Raw genomic sequence first — 6,502 nt, forward strand, 5'->3', positions numbered from 1 at the left:
AGAAAGAAAGCTGGCTGAAAAACTGCTGCTTCTCTCAAACCAATCATAACATCTATCAAGGGGGATTTAAAGTTTCAGCAGATTGCTAATTATAAGAGACAGTAATACTGTTATCTGCAGTCTCCTTAAAGCTACAGTAGTTTGGTTTTTAAGTAGCTGAAAACTGACCTCAGAGGATAGCCTACTAAGCATATTTAAACCATTTTTAAAATATACACACTTTAAAAAAGATATACCTAGCAAAGAAAAACAAATGTTTCTCTGTTTACCAGTTTCATATACATGAGCCTTAGAAACATAAATAAAAAGCCTACAGCAAGTATTTACACATTTTAGTTTTCCTTCCCAAATGAAAAATTTGGACTGTTCCTCATCTAATTGCCAGCATACTATTTTTCTAAGTCGTTTTCAGTTTAAAAAAAAACAAAACACACCAATCAATCAATCAATCTAATTTTACATAAAAAAGGCTTCAGCATTTTTGGGGAAAGAATCATCATACCATGTCTCAAAAAAAAAAAAAAAAAAAAATCTAGGAACTCACTATTTATTAAACAAGACTACAGGAAAAAAAGACAGATCATAAACATGCAGAATTTATGGAGAGTATTAACAACAACATGTTTCCCCCCACCCCTCTTTATTTGGGAACCTGAATCAAAAAATCATGATGTTCATAGACCTACATTATAGTATGACAAAGACAGTCACAGCCACTCAATGTCAACAAAAAAAGTAGCCCTACTCCTTTCTCAACCTTAACCCCAGATAAAATAGGCAAGCAAGGGATGACAAACAGAACATCTATAAAACAGCACAAAGATAAACCAAAAACAAGTAACACATTTCATCTGGGACTACACAGTGAATGGGAAACAGATTTAGAAGTGATTTACTGATTTCCAATTTAAGAAAAAAAAATCAGTATTTTGTCTGGAAGTTACTCAGATAACATATTCATATGATGCTTTTTAAAAAAGACCCTCAAGGCAAGACACACAAACAGGGGCGGGCAGACAGACTTGGCGGATCTCATTTGGGGAAGGAAGACTCACTTCCCCGTGTTTTTGTTTTTTTAATTCATTTTCAGGCAGTTTTAAAGATAGCCTCAGCCTCTGCCTCTGGGGTAGCTGGGTTTGCTGTGGGTCTGCGTTTCGAGGAGGCATTTGCAACAGATGCCTTAGGGGGAAAATTAAAAAAAACCCAACCACCCTCGTTCAAAATATTGTCACCAGCCCCTCGCCTGGATGTGTCAGGTGCCCAGGGCCACGCCAAGTGTGGGAAGTTGTGGGTTTGGGGGGGGGGGGGGCGCGCTCACTTCACTGGGTGGCTATGGTGGAGTTGGTACATGGATGGATGGGGGGGGGGGGGGAAGAGGTTGAAATCACACACCCCACCCCTAAAGCTCGGCTACCCCTATGGCACCCGCCTCCTTTCGCAGCCACACACACAAACACACACACACACAGGCAGGAAGTTTTTAATGCAGAGAACAAGCGCAGGCGCAAGGGATTCATTAGCCAGGCATTCAATACACGGGAGGCTGCTGCTGCTGGCAAACCCAAGCTTTACAACAACACCATTACGGAGCACACGCCACTGACACACACACACACACACACACACACACACACACGCTTCACCTGGGCACCAAGTCGCCCAGCCTCTCCCGCAGCCACCCGCCCCCCTGGGCAGGGCGGCACAGTCTGGCCCCCCCCGCGCCCGCTCCGCCCTGGATTCTTGCCGCACGGCTCCTACCTCTCCCCGTGCCCGCTGGGCGCTGCACACCGGGGGGGGGGCGACCGCGGGCTCGCGTCCTTGGCAGGCGGAGCGGATTCACGGTGGCTTCTTCAGGCTGGAGGAGGATGCACGGAGACAGCAGCAGCAGCAGCGGGAGGAGGAGGAGGAGGAGGCGGCTTATGCATTGCAGCCTCCCCCCCTAACGCGAAGCCCCGCGCAGCTGGGGCTGCCTCTCAGCTGCTCCAGCCGCTCAGATGGCTCCGGAGCCTGGGTGACGAGGAGGCGGCGGCGCAGGCAGCAGGGGGCTCGGCTGGGCTGGGCTGTGCGCGCAGAGCGGAGGAGGGAGGCTGGTGCAGAGTCGGTACCATGCTCCCTTCTGGCTCCCTCCTGTTCACAGACTGGCCGCTTTAGATGGGGAGGGAGGCGGCCTCCCAGCCCAGGCGAGGGGCGGGCAAAACCAATCACAGCAGCAGGAGGGAGGGCCACGGGGGGGAGGCGGGGACTCCTCGGAGCCGAGCCCTCCTCCCCGGCCGGCTCCCCGCCGCGATGTGTCAGCCGCCCCCAGCGGGAGCGGTTTGCAGCGGGCACTTGGCCCGGGAGAGCGGCCCGGCTGCGGCGCGGCGCGGCTCTGCCTGTGGTCCCTCGCTCCGGCGGTGCCGCCCGGCAGAGGCAGCCCCAGGTAACGGAGATGGGCCGCTGAGCCGCTAGGCTGGGAGCTGCCTTCATTCCTGGGGTGGTGGGGCCGAGGGAGAGCCGGAGCGAGAGATCAGTGGCAGCACTCCCGCTAAAGTTAGACTCCCACATGTGGGATCCCGGGGCGGCCGGTAAAGAAGCAGCTAGAGGGAGAGAGGGAGGGAGTCGGTCCGGCCGCCGCGCTGTGACATCCACGGCACCCGTGCCCGGGCACACACAGCTCATGTGCGTTTGCTGCCACGCTGCATCCCCCGTCTGTCGCTGCACATCACTGAGGAGAAAAAGCGGGCACTTTCTCCGTAGACGGTGCACGAACAACCACGTGCTCGCTGGCTGGTAGTGATGTTACTTAGAAATCCACTTAAACAGAGCGTGCTTTTAATGCCAGCTGCAAGCACAGGGAGAATACCTGCATATTTCCCATACGTTCAGACTAGCAGGCTTATGCCATTTTAAGAAACATTTACTGTGCTGGATATATGTATATACATGTATATGCGTATACAGAATATGCCTATGTGCACGTGTATACTTATATAGACACACACGTGTATATATTTAGTATGTATATGACATATAGCATGTTGAGTGTACATTGTAGAGAAGATGTTTCTTCAAATGTCATGAGCCTCCCAGTCTTCTTCAAAAGTAACATGTATACTATAGTTTTATGACAAATATATTGGCATTCGTCTATGGGCCTGATCCAAAGCCCACAGAGTCTTTGGATACGTCCCTATGCACCTTTCATTCCAGATTTTTTTTAAAACATGTACACTTGAACTGTATAACATATATGTGTAAACTGCAGATTATATAGATCATGGGATATGTTGTGTCATAGTGATTTTCTGATCTATGTATGTACTGTATATGTAGATTCAATTTAGTTGGGGTTGGTCCTGCTTTGAGCAGAGGGTTGGACTAGATGACCTCTTGAGGTCCCTTCCAACCCTAATCTTCTATGATTCTATAGTTTAAAGACACACCAAACACTATCATAGTTCACGTAGACAAAGAATAAGTTTAATCAAATCAGATTTTTAAAAATTCTAGGATGCATAATAAGGACATCTACGCTCTAACATACTGACAGTGAGAGAGACATGCCAAATAACAGCTAAAGTGTCATTCAGAACATGTGAAGAGCAGGGAAGCAATCCAGGGTACACAAACGGGCAATGAAAAAATGGATAAAGAAAGGACATATCCTTTTTACTGCTGAGGAGGCAACAGGGAGGGAGGTGTCAAAGAATAATTTAATACTCCTCCCTCATCCCATCCACACACACAAAAATGAAAATATCTTATTGCAATGAAGTAAGAGATTTCTAAAAATAACTATGATGATTATTACTATTAGAATGCTTTTAGCGCAACATGGCCTCACTCTGAAATAGGAAAGCACTGTGTTAATACACCATTAATTCTTGTTGATGATATATGGTGTATTAACACTGAAATATGCAGTCTGTTGCACTGCTATGCAGTGTGAGGGTCAGAAGTTCAGAACAGTTTGAATTATTTAACAAACACACACTTTAGATTTCCATGCAATTTTTTTGTTTTCTAAAATACAAGCGCTCAGTTCAATGTTATTTGCCCAGTGTATGAGGTTGACCTGGAATCTGATGAGAAGTCGTCTCAATGGGACTGTTGACCTAACAAGTAGCATGTCAGTCTCCTAGTGGCATTTGAATGTTCTTAGAGTGAATGCGTCAAAACAGGAGAGAGCATGATACGGAGACTCTTCAGAATCCTTAATTTTGCACAGTGATTTTGGAGTTCTGGTTTGTGTTGTTATCCCTTAATGCTTAATTCTTCGCTTCATCACCATCTCTTTTTATTATTTACAGAATCTTGCAGTTATACAGGACAACCCTTGTTTTTTATTTCATTTTATTTTTTTCAGCATATGTGCTTTCATCCCATCTCCCTCACTGGTCTGTTTTAACGATTAACTAGTTAACACCTGTATAAGACTTTTAAGCTATTAAACTCTGTAGTTCTATTTTTCTCATCACTTTCCAATGCTTCTATTTTAGAAAGTATTTCATACTCTTTCACCTCACAGAGGAAATAGACAGAGGCAGAGGAAGTTTAAAGTTTGCTCTGGGTTTCTGCCCTCAGAATATTACTATTACCAGTTTGCTCTATTAAAGGGAAATGGGGCCAGATTCTGCTCTAATTCAAAGTAACTCCATTGACTTCAAGTGAGTTATTCTAGTTTTAAACCAGATTAACAGAATATGGCCTATCGTTTTCAGCAGTAATCAAACTAATAGTGAATATACATTTTACATTAAATATTGCATTGTCAATTAATTGAAGTGTTTAAATTTTCTGTCATCTTAACTGTGATTATTTCAGGATAAGGGATTCATTTTAATTCTGGTCAGCCATCCTCATTCTCTTTCTTCCGGTTCTCTGGAAGAAGGACCTGCTTTCCCAATTTCCCACTGTACCATTTTCGTGCTGGCTTTGTGAGGGGGCAGGTGGATGGAATGGTGATTCCAGATATCTTGTTCATAGATCAACGGAGTCCTATTGCATTCCGGGACAAGTGGGTGGACTCAAGCCCATCCACAGCTGAAGGCCCCTCCCCCAACCACCTAAGAGGAGGAGCTATTGAACCTGAGACTCAACTAAATGTGGGTGGTAACAAATGAATAAACAGGATCAGGTGTGGGGGTCAAAGGGTCAAAAGTAGGAAACCTGAAGGGGACACCACACTGAGCAGAGAACCCTATTCACATGAGTGAATGGAGAAATGGAAATAGGCCCTGCAGTCTCAGAGCACCCCCTCAGACAACATCCTCTCCCTGATGTTATAGATGGCCACTTTTGCCAGCGCTAGGAAGAGGTTGATGAGGAGGTCTCGCGACTTTATGGGGCCCCGGAGGGGGTGTGCATATATCAGAAAGTGTGTGGATAAGTGGAGCCAGAACCTTAGGAGCAGGTTCTGGAGGAGCCAAAAAAGGGGCTGCAACCTGGTGCCCTCCAAATAGATGTGTGCCAGGCTCTCCCTCATGCTGCAGAAGGGGCAGGTGTCAGGGAGAGGGGTGAATGGCACAAGGTACATGCCTGTGCTCATGGCTCCATGGAGGAGCTGCCAGCTGATGTCCCCGGCAGGCTGTGGAACCAGGGTAGAATAGAGGCTGGCCCACTGGGATTCCTCATCCTCAGCAGATGGCAAGACATCCCGCCACTTAGTGTCAGGGCGGGACATGAGGGTGAGGAAATGGAGAGTGTGGAGCACAAGCGTGTACAGATGTGCCTTCGGTGTGGTTTGGAAACTAACCGGATGCAAATCTCACAGCTGGCTTGGTGTGTGCGGATGGGGTGGTTGGGGGTCTTGTGGGGCAGGGGCCCGATGAAAAGATCCAGGAGGCCAGGGGTGAGGGGTGGATGGGGAGCACCCTTCTGCAGGACCTGTGCAAGGTACACCCATGAACCGGGCAGTAAGGCTGCCCTCACCTCCTGGAGTACACACCGGGGAGTTCAAAGGGTGGAGAGCCTCATGCGCCAATCTAGCACCTGGGGATTCAACCAGTCCCCCCGGTTGTAGTCCAGGAGGTCTCCGATTCTGGTGATACCTGCCAAAATCAACTTCTGGCACACCGAGGAAGTCTCCGCCTGCACACCACGTTGGGGATTGTGTAGCGGGGCTCCATGAGGAGATCCACCCCCTCAGCAGCTGCCACGCACCTGCTCACTGAAACCTGCTTCTAGGTCTGGAAGAGGTCCTGGTAGAAGAGTGGCAGCTTGGAGAGGTCTTGCAGAAGGCCTCTTGGATGGAGATAAAAGAGCTGCTGGTCATATTGGAGCCCTTGGAGGCAGTGGAGGAAGGTGTGTGCCAACATGCTCCACACCGGACTACCTGCACTATAAAGGAGTTTTTGCAGTGCCTGGAGGTGGAAGACATGGACCTGACTGTGGTCAGGAGTCAAAGGGGACGATAGCCCATTGCTTTAAGACCAAGATCAGTGTCTGGATCCTACGACATTTCTCTGAGCCTTGGACACTGTTCCTGATGGTGACAATGACCCAGTGCTATCTGCAACATGTG

At 48.0% G+C, this 6,502-nt stretch overlaps 1 protein-coding gene across 1 annotated transcript in view; it reads right to left on the reverse strand.

Moving 5' to 3' along the window:
- KLHL29 (kelch like family member 29) overlaps positions 1–2,112 on the reverse strand; it is a 510,263-nt gene extending 508,151 nt beyond the window's left edge. The window contains exon 1 of the mRNA XM_067544703.1: positions 1,759–2,112. The gene's annotated coding sequence lies outside the window, so the exon portion shown is untranslated. The remainder of the gene's footprint in view (positions 1–1,758) is intronic.
- Between the last annotated feature and the right edge of the window lie 4,390 nt (positions 2,113–6,502).

This window comes from Emydura macquarii, unplaced genomic scaffold, assembly GCF_026122565.2.
Source record: "Emydura macquarii macquarii isolate MOO-44397 ecotype Brisbane River unplaced genomic scaffold, CSIRO-AGI_Emac_v2 contig_1027, whole genome shotgun sequence".
Classification (NCBI taxonomy): domain Eukaryota; kingdom Metazoa; phylum Chordata; order Testudines; family Chelidae; genus Emydura; species Emydura macquarii.